The sequence below is a fragment of the Lampris incognitus genome, chromosome 20, assembly GCF_029633865.1.
Source record: "Lampris incognitus isolate fLamInc1 chromosome 20, fLamInc1.hap2, whole genome shotgun sequence".
In the NCBI taxonomy this organism is placed as follows: Eukaryota; Metazoa; Chordata; class Actinopteri; order Lampriformes; family Lampridae; genus Lampris; species Lampris incognitus.
Genome location: NC_079230.1, coordinates 14,089,850 through 14,109,322, shown reverse-complemented (window position 1 = coordinate 14,109,322; position 19,473 = coordinate 14,089,850). Strand labels below are relative to the sequence as shown.

At 45.2% G+C, this 19,473-nt stretch overlaps 1 protein-coding gene across 2 annotated transcripts in view; it reads right to left on the bottom strand.

Annotated features, from left to right (window-relative positions):
• LOC130131019 (astrocytic phosphoprotein PEA-15) overlaps positions 1-19,473 on the bottom strand; it is a 71,241-nt gene that overhangs the window by 36,258 nt on the left and 15,510 nt on the right. Inside the window, exon 2 of one of the 2 annotated variants that reach the window (XM_056300879.1) lies at positions 3,827-3,893. The exons of the other annotated variant lie outside the window; for it this stretch is intronic. The gene's annotated coding sequence lies outside the window, so the exon portion shown is untranslated. The remainder of the gene's footprint in view (positions 1-3,826; positions 3,894-19,473) is intronic. 2 annotated transcript variants of the gene reach the window in all.

Here is a 19,473-nt window from a genome sequence, read left to right as displayed (position 1 = left end):
GCTTATCTCCCTGTCTGTATGCGCTGTAGATAGTACATTTAATAACCTACGTTTTGGATAAATGTTCAATTGACGGGGGTCCGGGTAGCACAGCGGTCTTTTCCGTTGCCTACCAACACGGGGATCGGTGGTTCGAATCCCCGTGTTACCTCTGGCTTGGTTGGGCGTCCCTACAGACATGATTGGCCGTGTCTGCGGGTGGGAAGCCGGATGTGGGTGTGTGTCCTGGTCGCTGCACTGGCGCCTCCTCTGGTCAGTCGAAGTGCCGCTCCGGGGGAACTGGGGGGAATAGCGTGAGCCTCCCACGCGCTACCTCCCCCTGGTGAAACTCCTCACCGTCAGGGGAAAAGAAGCGGCTGGCGACTCCACATGTATCGGAGGAGGCATGTGGTAGTCTGCAGCCCTCCCCGGATTGGCAGAGGGGGGAGGCGCAGCGATCGAGATGGCTTGGAAAAGTGGGGTAATTGGCCAAGTACAGTTAGGGAGAAATGGGGAAAATCCACCCCCCCCAGAAAAAAGAAATTTGTTCATTTGCCATGCAGATACATGGGAGTGCTCAGTGGTAGTATCGACTACCTCCGGTGTTTTTCTGCCCAGGTCTATTGTGTCTTCAGTTATATCTGGGGATTACTAAAATGCGCCTCATCTAATCTTGTTTTATATATCATGTGTGTGTTTTATGTGGACGTGTAGGTATGTCTCATCGAGTAATCACTTGTAGCACAGCAGCATGTGTGGCGTGTTTGTGTAGGCAGAGGCAGTGAAAGGAACCAATCAATCCTCGTATACACATGCGCGCACATACACACACGCACACACAATGTGGGCGCTGCATGGATGTGTCTTGCATACGGATGGCCCCTGTTTTTTTGCCACACTCTTGCATAAGCCTTGGGGGCAAAGGTCAGAGAGAGAGAGAGAGAGAGAGAGAGAGAGAGAGAGAGAGAGAGAGAGAGAGAGAGACTAATCGTAGCAAAACGTCCACCTTGAATCTAAACTCAGAAGCCCAGTGAGCATGTGAGTGCATGTGCGCAACAGAAAGAGAGCGAGAGTTCAGTGCCTGGAAACACAACAGTAGTCTTGATACACGCTCAACAGTCCAGGTAAGGAAATCACAGAAGGTTGAATCAGTTAATCTGGACACACCGTTTATTGAGAGACATGTTTCATCACTCATCTAAGTGACCGCTTCAGTCTCAACTGACTGCAGGTACCCCCACCCTTATAAACAATACAGTGGCACAACCACCGAAACCAACGATCGGTTTCATATGCAAATTACCGTGAGCATTAACTAGAATTACAATGGCCGTGTGTACTATTCACAGAGGATTGGGGAATGGTTGCAGTCACAGCATTGTAAGATGGTGACAGATATACTCTAACCCCCCCCCAGTTCAGGGATGGTCGTTCCCTCTTCACATAGATGGCCTCTTTGACTCCCTGTTCGAACCAGCTTTCCTCCCTATCAAGGAGGTGCACCTCCTCATCCTTGAAAGAGTGGCCACTGGCCTGTAGATGGGTGTAGACTGCAGAGTCCTGGCCTGACGTGTTAGCTCCCCTGTGTTGTGCCGTCCTCTTGGCCAGCGTCTGTTTAGTTTCCCCAATGTAAAAGTCGCGGCAACCCTCCTGGCACCTAACAGGGCACACTATATTGCTCTTTTGTTCCGGGGGACCCGATCCCTGGGGTGGACCAACTTTTGGCACCAGATATTGGTCCACCTGACTGAAGAGGTCACTTAGATGAGTGATGTAACGTTTCTCTCAATAAACGTTGTGTCCAGATGAACTGATTCAACTTCCTGTGATTTACAGAGTAGGTATGTTAGTGAAGAACAGACATGTATAGAGCCTCAGTCATTATTCTAACCAGATGCTGTAACACACACACACACACACACACACACACACACACACACACACACACACAGAGGCTTTTGTATGCACCAAAATCCCCCTCAGACACTGAGGTCAAACTCATTTACTGACTCTTGACCATTGTTGTCTGTTGCATAAGCGTCCCTTAATTTGTACAGGCCACTGCTGAGCTTTTCCAACGCACTCTTACGTTTGTTTCTTCTCCTCATTCCTCACACACTGAAGGCATACTGATGGCTACTGTAAAATAACATTTTTTGAGCCACACAACACTACCCCTGACCCCAAACACCCCCCCCCCAAAAAAACCTCAAATTGCTATAAATGACTGTATTTAAGAACTCAATTTTAAATTTATTTTTGACTGTTTAAAGGCTTGAATTAAAAGGTGTCAAGGTTTGTTCAAGAACATGTAGACCGCCTGATTCTTCCCTCTACCAAGTCCTTGGACGCTGGTCATCTGATCACCCAGGGAACCTCCCTCCCTCCCCTTCATTCCTGCCCCCCCAACACACACACACACACACACACACACCCACCCCTTGGTTACCGTACAAATCCGGCTGTGATGAACCAGCCAAGACTTGATTTCCTGCCGTCACCATGGACACACTTCCTTGCTCCGGCAACGGAAAAAAAAAAGTAGCCGCAAAGGCGGAGAGGGAGAGAGAAGAAGAGACGGAGGGAGGAAGGAAACAGCTGCTGGACTCACTATTGAAATTAAGACGCGAGCTAATCCTCTGTGTTGCTTTGTGCAGCCGTTCCCTCTTCCTCTCACTGTTCCCGTTTCACCTTCACGCTCCTCTCCCACCCTCAGAACACACTTCTGCGGGCAAGGGGCCCGACCCATGTCAAACCGCGCACGCATGTGGGGGGGGAGGCATTTTAAAACGGCCCATGAACGTTCGTCGTAGGAAGCGTGGATGACCTCGCCTTCCAAACTTGTGAAAGCGACGCATCGTTTGATTCACACAGTTGGCAGAGCGCACACAACTCGATGTCCCGAGGGCCTTACGGGACCGTGAACATTTGTTGTTGTTGGGTTTTTTTTTTTACATGAGTGACTCAAATCAGAATTTAAAAAAATAAAGCTCTTCCTGGTATTCGCAGAGCAACCCCGGTGCTGTACACTACCCATTTAACTATAAAACATTCAGTTTCAACACTTTTCAAGGTTTGATGCCGAAAGTGAAGTCTTTTTGTTCTCTTTCAGCTGAGAATACACATTTCCACACAAGTCATGCGTGGGTTTTAGCTTACATGTCTATAAAAGACACTGGCTCCGTGTGCCCATCCTCATGCATGCATGACCGGCTGTACGCAACCATGATGTGTGCATGTGTGCTGCACATATTTAGTAGTGCCAAGCTGCTTATGTGCCTGTGTGTATTGGTATGTTGTGTGTGTGTGTGTGTGTGTGTGTGTGTATTGGTATGTTGAGTGTGTGTGTGTGTGTGTGTGTGTGTGTGTGTGTGTGTTGCTTCATCCCTTGTCACTGGCTTTGCTTTCTGCTTAATCTAAATTCTAAATGGCAAACGCCTCATTATGGCCGCGGGAAAAGACCAGATGGCCTGAACTAAAACCAGAAAGAGAGAGAGACAGGGCGAGAGAGAGAGAGTCAGAGACACAGAGAGAGAGACAGACAGACAGAGACAGAGAGACAGAGGGGGGGAGGGAAACGGGGAGAGAGGTTGGGTAAGAGAGATAGGAGCGGGTGGGGGAATGAACAGATGCGGTATGTTAAGTTGTAGATGTTGACAAGCAGCAAAGAAAAGGAAGAGCAAAGAGAGAGAGAGAGAGAGAGAGAGCAAGAGAGAGAGAGAGAGGAGGAGGATTGAGAGCTCCCAACACACACCCACCCACCCACCCACCCACCCACACACACACACACACCCACACCCACACACAGCCCAGTGCATTTCATCTCTCATCTCATCGAAGCACTGACCAGATAGACTGCTCCTGCTGTCCTGGGAGAAGTATTGTGAGCCAATGAGCGTCCTCTTGACGGCGACCTAGCAAAACGAGACGATGACGACAGTCAGACACAGTTCAAGACAACACACCCCTACTACGCTAAACTGTGACCAAGTCTCGTTCTGTAATCCATTAAATCCTGCTGTCACTTGAACTAAGCCACAGTAGGCAGGCCAGTAACACTCTGCAGCCGACACAAGTCATCGGCAGTCGCACAACCATCCCAGACTGGTCACATTAGCAAGTAACGCACAGCCACGGGCGCATCGAAAAGCCATCATGCAGCATCCTTTATTTTTTCTTTTTTTTTTTACAATGACCTGAACACATACAGAATAAAGGGCTCAATAGTGACTTGAAGGTATTGTCAACTGAAAAAATAAATAAATATGTATGGCCGCGGTCTGTTTAAACAACTCACGCATCAATTCTACTTCTGAAACAGAGGGAGGTGTTTGAAAAAAAAAGTAAAAGAGTGATAGACTCCTTACTTCGACATAGGGCTGGGCATTTATTCAGTATCATTGTTTGTCTTTCAACAGTATTGTACTGGGATAAAAAGTGAAGGAGGTCATATCACAATGCATCATTTTGTTGTCTAAATTAACGAGAATGAGAATCTATTAGCTAAATGTTTTCACAAAATGGTCTCTGAAATATTGTGAGGGAGTATCTTTTGAGTTTTGGATTAATATTGTGCTTCACATTCTCAAACAGCTCAGTATGAGGACCCTCAGTTGGGACTCTTGAATATGGTTCTTGGTCTTTTTTGCATATGTAGGCAGATATAGATACATAGAGATCATGTAAAATTCCCTATGATTATTGGGACATTTTTCCACATCACCCAGCGCAACGTTAACATTTGAAATCTAAAACTCGTTGACATTTCAGCAGAACAAAAATATCCCCAAGAATAGATTTTTCTTTTTTATTGGTGAAAAATAAGCAAATAACAAACAGTACTGGGATTACAGGTCACAATTTTTCATATTTTCTTTTCCCAACCCACCCTTCCACCCCACCCAACCCCTGCACCTCAACAAAAGCACACAATACAAAGAAAAAAAAAATATACATAAAAGGTTAAGACACTTTTCTTTCTAACCATAAGGCTGAGGCTCCTGGCAAAGCTGGCATAGTTGCCAACTTCAACGCTGGGTCATCTAATCAACTTTGGCTTGGAAAAAGATAATGCGCTACCCTTTTGCCTTGTGAGTCATACCAAAACAATGAATGACTTTTCAAAATGTTATCAAAACTGTGACACAGCAGACTGTACTTTTATTCCCTTAGTATCCACGGCACAAGAAAACCTTCATACAGGAAGCTTGATATGACTAAACATGAACTTTCGGAGGCGCTTATCGCTGCATGGAAATACTGTTAGCATCGTCACTTAGTGTTAGCTTGAGCATAGAGCTACAAAACAGAGCATTATTTTGGCATGTAATCTTTAACTGAACATAAAAGCATGCATGATCAGAAAGACAATGCTTTGCATCCAAGTATTGCTAACATCTATAACCACTGAGTTTGAAACCCTACATGTTGTTATGCTTATGGAGTTTTATATTCATTTTGGGCTTGAACAACCGGCCATTTTGCAAACAACTCCCCTGAATAGCCCTGGATAAATGAACAAGGCCAGTACACTGATTGTACACCCCACCATTAATAAAATGACCCTTCATAGTACGTTTCCAAGAAGGGTTCTTTGTCCCTGGCACAAAATGGCACCACACACGTATCACTGCGTCCAAGGCCTTATGAGGAATCTAGCAATAACAGGGTGAAATGAAGCAAGCGCGGAAGATTCAGCAATGAATAAGCACGCACAATTTAACATGTGAATGGAGAGCGGACACTGAAAAGTGCAGAGTGGACATTAAGGGAGCTATGGCGAAAGACTGCCTTGCCAGTTTTAGATGCAGCCACAAAGCTTTGCAGCTTCGTCCACCCAGACAAGTTATTTCAGTTTCATGCTCAGTATAAAACAAAAGTAAAACACCCGTTATTATCTGGGCATAATTTTACTTGTTTATAATATTTTCATTTTTCTAGACAGAAGTGAGAGAAACTTGAAATACAGCGGATTTTTCCACAAGTCTCAAGATAAAATCACTTGATTGATTGACAGATTAAAACAACCGATTTACACTGAAATGACCTCACTTCCTCAGCAGATGGATTTTTGGGGAGAAAAGATTTAGTTAGTACTTGAATAAATGAGTTGTTTTTTTTGGGGGTTTTTTTACAGTGCAAGTGCTTATGGTTTTTTTTTTTTGTCTGACTATTTGATGGTTTTTGAGTTTGACTGGGATTGAAGTCAGGTGGCTATCAGGCTTTGTTGGAGCAGAGCACTTCCTGGTTTCGCTCTCAGTTTCAATAGGTCAGCTGATGCTGGTCACACCCTCTATTGTTGCCTTGCTGTGAAAATCTGAAAGGGGCGGGTTCAGCCTTGATACTTCCTGGGTCTTAAAACACACAAGCTGCGCTGTAGCGTCAGTGGAATCGTTAGCCCTTGTGTGTCAGCCCTCATTGGGTAAAGACCTGCACATCTACCTGTGCAAGGACAACGACTGGTTAGGCCTTCTCTACCATCTATTCACGTAGCCTGCCTCACTCACCATGTGCTACAAAGATATCCCTGTCATCCAAGGCTTTCAAAAAAGAAATTGCATTTGTCGCAAACAGTGCAACCATGAGAACATATCGACTCAGAAACGCCTCCCCTGGGCATCCGGGTAGCATAGCTGTCTATTCCGTTGCCTAACAACATGGGGATCATCAGTTCGAATCCCCGTGTTACCTCCAGCTTGGTCGGGCGTCCCTACAGACACAATTGGCCGAGTCTGTGAGTGGGAAGCTGGATGTGGGTATGTGCCCTGGTCACTGCACTAGTGCCTCCTCTGGTTGGTCGGGGCACCTGTTCAGGGGGGAGGGAGAACTTGGGGGAATAGCGTGATCCTCCCATGCGCTACATCCCCCTGGCGAAACTCCTCACTGTCAGGGGAAAAGAAGCGGCTGGAGACTCCACATGTATCAGAGGAAGCATGTGGTAGTGTTTAGTCCTCCCTGGATCGACAGAGGGGGGTACAATTTGGGCAACAACAAAAAAAAGGGGGGGGGAAGAAAAGCCTCCTCTACTCACTCCTCCTCTATTCTTGGCCTATGTAACTGTCAATCAGCGGTAAATAAAACAGAATTTAGACTGCACTCCTGTCGGTAATGGAATCACTGCGTTCAGTTAGAGCTACTGGTCAGTCCTCAGCTCAGTTGCTGCTAGATTGGTCAGCTGCCTTTGACACGGTTAGCCACCAATTCCTCCTCTCCACACTCACTGAGGTTTGTATCTCAAGAACTGTCCTCCATTTGTTCATTTCCTACCTCTCATGGAGATAGTACTTTGGAGTATCTTGAAGGGGAGAAGTTTTCAAACAGCATGACTTATCCACAGGGATTCCTCAAGGGTCAGTGCTAGGTCCCCTTCTCTTGTCAATATACACCACCTCACTTGGTGCAATCATCTGCTCCCATGGTTTCTCATATCGTTGCTATTCTGACAATACCCAGTGCTTCCTGTCGTTGCTGCTGGAAGATCACACAGTCTCAGCTCAGATCTTGTCATGCCTTGCTGATATATCGGCATGGATGAAAGAATGCCACCATTAACTTAAGCTCTCTAAGACTGAGATCATCTTCCCAGCCAGTCCCTTTTTACAACAAGAGATCAGTATCCAGCTTGAATCAACCCAACTCATGCCCACAAAGTCTGCCCGAAACTTGGGTGTCATGATTGATGGCCAACTAACCTTTAAGGTTCCCGTGGCCTCAATTGCTTGGTCATGTCGATTCGCCCTATACATCATCAGGAAGATCCGACCCTACCTGTTTGAGCATACAGCACAATTCCTAGTACAGGCACTCATAATATTATGCATTGACTACTGCAACGCCTTACTGGCAGGTCTCCCCACATGTATATGTTCAAACCTCTGCAGATGATCCAGGACACAGTAGCACGTCTGGTCTTCAACCAGCCCAAAAAAGCACATGTCACCCCACTGTTCATATCCCTCCACTGGCTCCCAGTCCTTGCCCACATCAAATTCAAAACCATGAAACTTGCTTACAAAATAGCAACTAAAACAGCTCCCACCTACCTGAACTACCTCATTCAGGTCTACACTCCCTCCCGCTCACTACGCTCTGCCAGTGAAAGGCACCTGGTACTACCACCACAACAGGGCCCTAAGTCACTAGCTAGATGCTTCTCTTTTGTAGTTCCGCGGTGGTGGAACGAGTTAACAAACTCTGTTTCATTGGTAGAGTGCCTCTCAATCTTTAAGAAAAGACTAAAGACCCAGCTCTTTTGCAAACACATCTGCACTTGACGGACCGATGAAGAAAAAATGTCTGCTTCTATGCATTGCTTCTGTGCACTGCCTGTTGGCACCTACACCTATCAGACTCCCAACTTAGCTTTATGGCACTTACTCCTGTTTTTCTCTCCTGCCTAGATCCTTGCTTGTATTGTATCAGCTCTCAGATGTTGGTCGCTTGGGATAAAAATGAAATTGTAAATTGTAATAGTGCATAACTTGTTCCGAAAACTAATCAGAGATCACTGTTCAGGCATGATGATATTCGTCATCATGCTGTGGCCTATGGACCTATATAGAAACCAGCTGCTGCAGCGCATGGTTCAACTATGAGCTGATGACACAAAAGCTAATAAAATTGCCTCTGGTCGGTCGGTTTGACGACAATCTATTGCATCATGTGGCCCAAAGGGATAATCCTCAACACCAACCAAAATTACTATTATTGGAATTGAGATGGTGGCTTGCAAAGGGTTGGGGTTGGAGGAGGGTTGTCTGCACAGCAGTTTACTTGTGTGTAACTCCATGGATGGTGCGTACCATTATGACTGCTAAAGTTAAAGTTTAGATATTCCCACCAGGACCACCCAGACAACAATGTCTGCCATCATTGATGTTTACGGCACTTTCAACAGCAGTGTCCACCAGATGACATGTGGTAAGGGCAGTGCAGGGCAAGTCAGTTTCTCAGATGAGAAAAAAATTTGATTATTTTTTAAAAAGCATTTCAAAATGACAGCTCATCTAAAATATTTCATAGTTGAACCCAGCATCTATTTATTCAGCTAATTCCACAAGATCACACTTTTGTCATAATTCATTTTAATAGTTCATCTAGGATGGCAGTATTTTCCTGAGAAAAGATAAGGCTAATGGCTTTTTTACATTTTGGGAAAAGAAGACAGACTGTCAGCAACTTTGAAGTGGAACCAAAGTTGCTGTGGCCTGCAAACAGATATGAAAATAAAATCTTAAAAAAAAAAAAAAACTTTATAAAGAGCTACTAAGACATCAATAGCTAAAAACCCAAGTTCCATCATGCTTTTTTGTTATTGGCTGTGCCGACATAACGGCACTGGCAAATCTGTTTAATTTGGAAAGGATCTCTGGGATTTAGTGCTGCAAACACCACTACGACAACTGTGCATCGCCACAGGCATCAACAGCACCATCTTTAGGATGGTAACTTCAAATAAAAGCAGATCTGTGTCAGGCACCATATTTAACTACATAACATGTAATTCAGTGAATTGTGTGGATTGGTTATGCCCTTTAGAAAATTCCGGAAGTATATACGTATATATAAAAAAATCACTTAATAAATGGTTTAATCTTGTATGGAGGCTTTCAACCTTATTTTTATAAAATAGGTGAAAGAATTTGCTTGTGTGCTGAAGATGAATATCTTAAATCAGACCGAATAATTCCCAAAACCATTCCACCAAACTATTTGGAACAAGGGGCATCATCTTATCAGGACCAGATTAAATTAAGATTAAATATGGAAATATGCTGCTGCTGTCCAGTGATGTGGCTGACGAAAATACACATAAATGTGTAGAATGAGTTAGCCAAACAACAGAAAAACAAAATAAAAACAATAGAAAACTACAGTTTGTTACAGCCATGTTGGATATAAGCCTTCACATGAAAAATGGAGGGAATTGTATTTCTGTTGTCAATGCTTCATTAGCGTTTGGGTTTGGTGGAAGATAAAAATATCTTTTGCCTCTGGGAGGAGAGGGGAAGAGATAGGGAGGGAGGGAGGGGAAACAGAAAGATGCGCAAAGAAGCAGGAGGAGAGAGAGAGAGAGAGAGAGCGTGTGTGTGTGCGGAAAGAGGATGAAAACAGACGAGCAAGAGAACGAGGGAAAGTGAGGGAGAGAAAGTGTGCTGGGAAAGAAATGAAAAGAGCGGGAGCAGAGAGTAAGAAACATGTGTATGTGTTAGTCGAGACAGAACTGAGACGTGTGTGTGTGTGAGAGAGAGAGAGAGAGAGAGAGAGAGAGAGAATCAAACAGAAAGGAAAATATAAATTGGATTTTTTTAATGTGTGTGGCGCACATGTGTACTGTACTGTCGTGAATTCAAACTCCCGGCAAAATGCGACCAAAGGTGCAAATCGCCAGCTGATGTCGCTCTCCTGCCTCACTTCTGTCCCTCCTCTCTCTTCTTCCCTTCTGTCGCTCCTCTGTCAGCCAGCGTGATGGGCCTTTGGGAGGTAGGAGGTGCTGCTGCTCCAGGACACGTCAAATCACAGGGGAACTACAAAATTCATCCACTGACCACGACAACAGCAAAAACTCACACTAACAAAAACCATCAGGTGAGAAAAGGAAAAGAAAGAAAACACCCGGCTGCTGCAGCTGGCAGCAGTGACATCAGATGGAGGGGATGAAGAAGAAACAGACAGAGAAACATGTAGTCATGTGTCGACTCTTGGTTGTCAAAGCAGCTGGTAATCAGTAATTCTAGCCAGGTTTTTATTTCCAAACGCTTGAATTGAAGTTGGAGCACGGACGCACGCCAAATAAAACGCTCCAAAACAGATTTCTTCCAGCTCCGTTCATGTTCACTGAGCTGGGATAAATCTGGTTTGGAGTTTTTAATTGAGCGCTAGTTCTCTGATCCATTTCAATGTTCTGGTGTGTCTGGTGGGCTCTGGTGTGTGTCTTGGGGCTTATGTTTGAATCAACAATTGAAAGATCCGGTAGTGTTGATTTATGAGATCTAATCATTTGAAAGCTGAAACCGCTTCGACCGCAAATTAGATCAGTTTTGAGTCCTTCATCTGCAGTATCAAAGGCCGAGACCCCAAGTTTCTTGGACCGTCCCCATCGTATAGGTCTACAGCAGGCAACCGAATGAATTTTGAGCCAACAAACAAATTTCCTGATTTTAAAAACGCCAACGTCAAACATATAAAACCACAAGAGAACATAGTAGCCCTGTGATGGCCTGGCGGCCTGTCCAGGGCGTCTTCTTGCCTGCCGCCTAATGACTGCTGGGATAGGCTCCAGCATCCCCGCGACCCTGACAGCAGAATAAGTGGTTTGAACAATGGATGGAGGGAGAATATATTAAGTCTGACTTGTCCTTTCAGTTTCGTCTATAAGGGTTTTACCGCAAATAGCCGTGGGTGGAGGACTAAGAATGGAAGACTAAACCGAGCGTAGTCATACTAAATTGTACTCATTTCACATCCACACATCCATACTTGAGGCATTGCCACTCAGTATAACAAAGCAGAATATACACTACCGTTCAAAAGTTTGGGATCACCCAAACAATTTTGTGTTTTCCATGAAAAGTCACACTTATTCACCACCATATGTTGTGAAATGAATAGAAAATAGAGTCAAGACATTGACAAGGTTAGAAATAATGATTTGTATTTGAAATAAGATTTTTTTTACATCAAATTTTGCTTTCGTCAAATAATCCTCCATTTGCAGCAATTACAGCATTGCAGACCTTTGGCATTCTAGCTGTTAATTTGTTGAGGTAATCTGGAGAAATTGCACCCCACGCTTCCAGAAGCAGCTCCCACAAGTTGGATTGGTTGGATGGGCACTTCTTGCGTACCATACGGTCAAGCTGCTCCCACAACAGCTCAATGGGGTTCAGATCTGGTGACTGCGCTGGCCACTCCATTACCGATAGAATACCAGCTGCCTGCTTCTGCTCTAAATAGTTCTTGCACAATTTGGAGGTGTGTTTAGGGTCATTGTCCTGTTGTAGGATGAAATTGGCTCCAATCAAGCGCTGTCCACTGGGTATGGCATGGCGTTGCAAAATGGAGTGATAGCCTTCCTTATTCAGAATCCCTTTTACCCTGTACAAATCTCCCACCTTACCAGCACCAAAGCAACCCCAGACCATCACATTACCTCCACCATGCTTAACAGATGGCGTCAGGCATTCTTCCAGCATCTTTTCATTTGTTCTGCGTCTCACAAACGTTCTTCTTTGTGATCCAAACACCTCAAACTTGGATTCATCCGTCCACAACACTTTTTTCCAGTCTTCCTCTGTCCAATGTCTGTGTTCTTTTGCCCATCTTAATCTTTTTCTTTTATTGGTCAGTCTCAGATATGGCTTTTTCTTTGCCACTCTGCCCTGAAGCCCAGAATCCCGCAGCCGCCTCTTCACTGTAGATGTTGACACTGGTGTTTTGCGGGTACTATTTAATGAAGATGCCAGTTGGGGACCTGTGAGGCGTCTGTTTCTCAAACTAGAGACTCTAATGTACTTATCTTCTTGCTCAGTTGTGCAACGCGGCCTCCCACTTCTTTTTCTACTCTGGTTAGAGCCTGTTTGTGCTGTTCTCTGAAGGGAGTAGTACACACCGGTGTAGGAAATCTTCAATTTCTTAGCAATTTCTCGCATGGAATAGCCTTCATTTCTAAGAACAAGAATAGACTGTCGAGTTTCAGATGAAAGGTCTCTTTTTCTGGCCATTTTGAGCGTTTAATTGACCCCACAAATGTGATGCTCCAGAAACTCAATCTGCTCAAAGGAAGGTCAGTTTTGTAGCTTCTGTAACGAGCTAAACTGTTTTCAGATGTGTGAACATGATTGCACAAGGGTTTTCTAATCATCAATTAGCCTTCTGAGCCAATGAGCAAACACATTGTACCATTAGAACACTGGAGTGATAGTTGCTTGAAATGGGCCTCTATACACCTATGTAGATATTGCACCAAAAACCAGACATTTGCAGCTAGAATAGTCATTTACCACATTAGCAATGTATAGAGTGTATTTCTTTAAAGTTAAGACTAGTTTAAAGTTATCTTCATTGAAAAGTACAGAGCTTTTCCTTCAAAAATATGGACATTTCAATGTGATCCCAAACTTTTGAACGGTAGTGAATATATATTTATTTTATGTTTCCTTGCTTTAGTTGTTATTTTGCAAAAAGGAGAAGCCTCAGCGCAAGACAGGTGCTTCCATCCACAGCTGGTGGAGGCATCTGGTCCAGCCATAGTCCTGACTACATGCTGATTCTTACTGACAGGTTGTTAACAGAGATCATTGATAGAGAAAGTGATTAACTGAATCTTGATAGAGAAGGTTAAGACTTGAGAGGTCAGATTCTGATTGACGTCTTAGCTAAAAAGTTTGTACTCGTCTTTCAAAGGATCAGTTAAAGGACGAATAAGACATGCATGTCCTCGACATGGTCCAACTTTTTTTTTTTGGGAGTTTTCCCCCCAATTGTCAATTGTACCCGTCCAATTACCCCATTTTTCCGAGCCGTCCTGGTCGCTGCTCCACCCCCTCTGCTGATCCAGGGAGGGCTGCAGACTACCATGTCTCATCCTCGCCAGCCACTTATTTTCACCTGACAGTGAGGAGTTTCACTAGGGGGATGTAGCACATGGGAGGATCATGCTAGGATCATGCTATTCCCCCCAGTTCCCCCTCCCCCCCGAACAGGTATCCCGACTGACCAGAGGAGTCGCTAGTGCAGTGACCAGAACACATACCCACATCCGGCTTCCCACCCGCAGACACGGCCAATTGTGTCTGTAAGCCGGAGGTGACACAGGGATTTGAACCGGCGATCCCGTGTTAGTAGGCAGCGGAATAGACCGCTACACTACCCGGATGCCCCGACGTGGCCCAACTTTAACCAAACCCAAAGCTTCAGCCTCAGCACATCACTGGTGAGCCATGCAGACAGGGGACGTATCTGGTCGTTTAAAAAAGACGCCACACAGACACACAAAAGGCAGCCAGTGAAACAGACAGACCACCTGAAAGTCAGGGAGTCAGGCAAGCAGGGGGGGAAACGAATTACCGAGACAAAACCACATGGTTGCTAAGGAAAGCCCGAAGGCTTTAAATGATTTGATTGGTTGTCTAATCAAGTAAATCATGAATCCATAACAATGGCCGGCTGTTTGTGTGTGTTGGCTGCGACACTGGGACATGAATACAGAATTAAAACAACAACCAGAGAGAGAGAGAGAGAGAGAGCGCGAGAGAGAGAGAGAGCAATGAGGCCATGTCGACACGTTTAGCTTGTACAGCTTGTACCGACAAAGTTTTCATCACACGCCGACACGGGTCTTAATTGTGTTTACCGCCAATCTCCTGATGTGAAAATGAGAGCCAGATGGCAAAAGAGTGCCACTAATGGCTTCTTACTTCCTGAAGGGGTTAAAGTTCAAAGGATGGATTCATCACATCAGGAGGTGGTGGTGGTGGTGGTGGGGGGGTCATGGAGCGCTCATACTTTGTAGACAAGGTGAAAAGCAGGAAAAAATAATGTTCACCTGCAAAGCTGATCATTAACCCCAAACCTCGCATTTACATACCGATACCAGAGCCGCTGCTGACTTTTACTGTTTGACCAGAGAAGTGAAACCACCACGATGCGCCAGACGAGTGCTAGCTAACACTGTTTAGTGAGTACCGCAGTACTACTTCGGAAAGTGGGTTTGGTTTTACAGTGAAAATCGTCTTGGCAACTTGTTTCTCTTCTATGAAATCCATGGAAACTGCTCCATGATGATTGCTTTTGTGGCCCAGTCTGGTTATTATGACGTACCTACATGGTAAACAAAATATACAATATGACGGCAACAGCAGGAGCGTGACTGTCAGGGGAAAATACTATGTGAAAGAAAAATACCCATGATTGAAAACACAGATTTAACTTTTGAAATAAAATGGTTTTGATGATGGCGAGGCGGCCTTCTCTAGCTGTTCAAAGTGTGATGGGGCTTTTTTCTTCCCTTTTTGTTCAAATTCAACTCACAATCAAAGCACCTTGACACAACTGCAAGGCCGGCACGGATTTTATTACAAGTTTCAGACATGTCAACATTTTTTCTCTTTCTGCACAATAAAAGATACCTGTTGGTGATATCTTTTTTTGTTTTGTTTTTTGATTTCCCCCCCTGTTTTTCTCCCCAATGGTACTTGGCCAATTACACAACTCTTCCGAGCCATCCCGGTTGCTGCTCCACCCCCTCTGCCGCCCTGGGGAGGGTTGCAGACTACCACATGCCTCCTCCGATACATGTGGAGTCGCCAGCCGCTTCTTTTCACCTGACAGTGAGGAGTTTCACCAGGGGGGCGTAACGTGTGGGAGGATCAAGCTATTCCCCCCCAGTTCCCCCTCCACTCTCCTCTGAACAAGCACCACAACCGACCAGAGGGGGCACTAGTGCAGCCACCAAGACACATACTCACACCCGGCTTCCCACCCGCAGACACGGCCAATTGTGTCTGTAGGGATGCCTGACCAAGCCGGAAGTAACACAGGGATTCGAACAGGCGATCCCCGTGTTGGTAGGCAACGGAATAGACCGCTACGCCACCCGGATGCCCCCTAGTTGGCGAGATCTTAATGCACTCCAAAGACCCGTCCCTTTGACTTCATGCCATTCACCACTCACTTGTTTAACAGCTTGAGTGTACAATACATAACAACACCCTTTTACTGTTTCCCCCCATGAATAGAGTTTGTGCACAAACTTAGTGAAGTAAACATGCGCCTACTTGTTCACAACAGAAAGCTCTGACGAAAAAATGGACGTTAAATCCAACACGCGTCTAAATTGTAAACCTCGCAAACTGTAAATCCTGCATCTATCATAGTTTGGGTATACTTATCAAAAATTATTTATATTTATTTATCAAAAAAAGATCTTGAAATACTATTCTGTAATCGGGCAAATATTAAAGAGAAAATCAGCCGTTTTGTTATCTTATGTGCAACAGGGATAGCGCATAAAAAACACCTGCAGTTGTTGCCGATCATTTCTGCATCTCAGGGGCGGCAGTGTGAAAGACCCGCCCCCCCACCATGTGACGTACCGTTACGTCATTCGGCGGCCGGGACAACCACAGCGATACTACAGCCAAGCAGGGTTTCTGAACTGTGAACACGCCGGGCGGAGAACACGTCCTCGTTCTCTCAGCTAAGCTCTGTTCCCGTGAGAGTGAAATGCACCCCACAGCACTACTGCACAGGGTTTTAGTGGGGGCCATCGTGCAGCAATGCATTCTGGTACACGTAGGCACTGTGGGAACGACTATGAGCAAGAGAACGCCGATTCCTCCGTCAATAGAGTGAGGACTTTATCGCACTTGGTGGACTCTCCCTTTAAGCTAACAACGCTAGGAGTGCTACGGTGAGACGTGAGAAGAAACGACATGAAATTCGTAGCTTGTAAATGCGGGCCTGCCCTGTCGTGTAGCTCCAGAAGGGTTTTTAGTTTATGTCAGTTTTTCATTTGACAATTCTTTTAAAAAAGGACAGATTAGATGGTTGCAACGCCATATACATGCACAATTAAAAGAACATCAATGATAACACACACACACACACAAAAATAAATAAATCACAGGACTTATTTTTATTGTGGTCCTTGTTGTAGTTAGATGTCATGGAGTTGTGTGCATGCAGAGATCTAAAAACATCAATATACAGAAAATGTCCACATTGGGCATTAACGGGCATTATTTTGACAACAGGTTAAAGTACACACATCTTATTATACTAAAACTGTTCCCACTAAATGAGCTACATACAACCCTCCTATAACAGCTGTCTTTCCAGGGGTACGTTATCTAAAAGCCAGTGTTTCAGTTTTGCCTTAAACACGACTGGAGCTCCCGGGTATCTAAATAAACTTTTACCCATCCAACTGCTGATCCTGACCAGCCTCATACCTGCTACCCTGGACCTGGCGCAGTGCCCGTGAGCCTCTCTGACCTGCGGAAAGACGTTTAATAAATAATTTGGGACTCCACCATTTACAATTTTGTGAACCTGACTGAGTTTTAACTGTGTCACTCCGGACTCCGCAGGAAGCCAGTTTAGCTGCATAAACTGGTTCCTCCCTTTGTACTGTCGTGGTCCGAGACACAAGATCACTCCGATCAGTTTATTTTGTGAGACCTGAAGTTTCCTCTCCCACAGCTTGGGAAGACTACAGTACCAGGATGTGCTAGCGTAATCAAAGTAGCTTTGGATAAAACTGGATGCCACGAGTTTCCGACTTTCCCTGCCCAGGAACACTGACCTTCTGGCCAAGAGCCTGGTTCTGACGTTCAGTTCTTGGTTTAGATGACAGTGGCCTCGCTTGCGCCATGAACTAACACATCATAGGAAGACCTTTGCAAGATTCAAAGCTTCCTCACTCCCACCGACTGCAAGGTGTCAAGCCTTCCTAACTGAAGGGACGCCCATCGAGTGTCGACGTCACATACGCACCGAAGGCGAATGGAGCGTTGAGAACATCTAGAAAGCGGTTCCTCTGGGAAAGGCGGCTTGGTGCTAAAGGGTCGGGCCCATCACACGGCGTATTCGACAGTTTTCAATATAAACATGTGCAGTAAAAAGGCCGGAATAGGCTTTTACTCCTTGTGTAGACATGAAATCGGTAATTGTTTATGGATAATAATAAAAAAACAAACAAGAAACTAGCGGGTGTCCGGGTGGCGTGGCGATCTATTGTTACCTACCAACACGCGGATCGTCGGCTCGAATCCCCGTGTTACCTCCGGCTTGGTCTGGCATCCCTACAGTCACAATTGGCCGTGTCTGCGGGTGGGAAGCCACATGTGGGTGTGTATCCTGGTCGTTGCACTAGCGCCTCCTCTGGTCGGTCGGGGTGCCTGTTCGGAGGGGAGGGGGCGGGGGACTTGAGAGAATAGCGTGATCCTCCCACGCGCTACCTACCCCTGGCAAAACTCCCCACTGTCAGCTGAAAAGAAGCGGCTGGCGGCTCCACATGTATCGGAGGAGGCATGCAGTATTCTGCAGAGGGGGTGGAGCAGCGACCGGGACGGCTCAGAAGAGTGAGGTAATTGGCTAAGTACAAAAAAAATCCCAAAACTAGCCGTTACATTACTAGGTGTAACATATAAATAATAAAACACGTTGCGAATTGCACACATTTTACATGGACTGTTTCATTTCACAAGTCGGCAAATATGTGTGCATCTAAAACCTCACGTTGAGTTGATACCCAGCTTGGCACATACTAAAGCAGTTGTAACGAGATGCTTTCCCTTTTTCTGCTATTCGAGCTTGTTGATTTATTCTTTTTCTTCTTTTCTGACCTAAACAGGAACACGTGGCGCTTCAAATGACGTCACTGCGGTCGACAGCCGCAGACAAGAATCGCACGCTTCCTTGCTTTTCTTCTCCCACGTGCATCCCTTTTTCCATCTTCCAACATCTCCTCTTCCGTCCCCTCCTCCCACCTCCTGCTCTGCTTCCACCGTTTAGTCTTTGCTCCGCCATCTCCATCCATCCTTTCCTATCAGCACGTTTCTCTCGGCTCATATAATCTCAGAGTGGGCAAAGTAAGCACCCTGACAAATTCAGTGATTTGAAGGTGCCCAGACTCAAAGCCCATAGATTCATTATGAAGCAGCAGGGATGTCACGTTTGTGACACAGATGTTGTTAACTCCTGTAAATGGGCCGCGATCTGATGTGACGAGAGATTGGACAGTCTGGATGCTATGTTGGCTGAAACGTGTTGGTTTTGTCCATCATTTTTCTTACCTTGCTTTTATTCCAGAATTAGAAATCCACCTGTTAAATCGAGGTGGTTGTTGCACATGTTGACGTGTGCATATTCAGTAAACAGCTAATGCCGAACACAAAAGCACGAGTGATATGCAAACAACGAACATCACGCAAGCACGAGCAAGAGTGACAAACATGCCAAATAATATCAGAAACAAAAAGCGCCAATGCATTAGAGTGTCCTCTGTGTGATGCATTGAATCCCGGGAAATGTAAATAAGCTACAGGTTTTATTTCCAAAGAGACATAAATCCGACTTATAAAGCATTTGCCTGCTGAGGTCTCTCACCCTACGTTTCCAAACACACGGTTCTTTAATCAGGACACAAACGCTTTCCGATCAAAGGTCTCAAGTTGAATTTTAGCTGTCTCGTGGTAATCTGTAAGATCTTAATGTTGTCTTGGTTAAATTATCTGATGCATTTTCCACTACTTAGTATGTTTTTGTTTGCCTAAAATTACGTAAACCCCTTCCCCCCCTCCAATTGTATTTGGCCAATGGGGCAGCGTCCACGAGCTATTTTTAGCCCTTCCCGAGCGGGAGCGGGAGCGGAAGCTTCGCAGCAAACGGAAGTCAGACATCGGATGCACTAGACAACATTAGAGGTAAGCAGTTTGTTGTACTTTTCTTCGTTTTTTTTTTTTTTGCGTAATGTTTTGCCGTTTTCAGCTA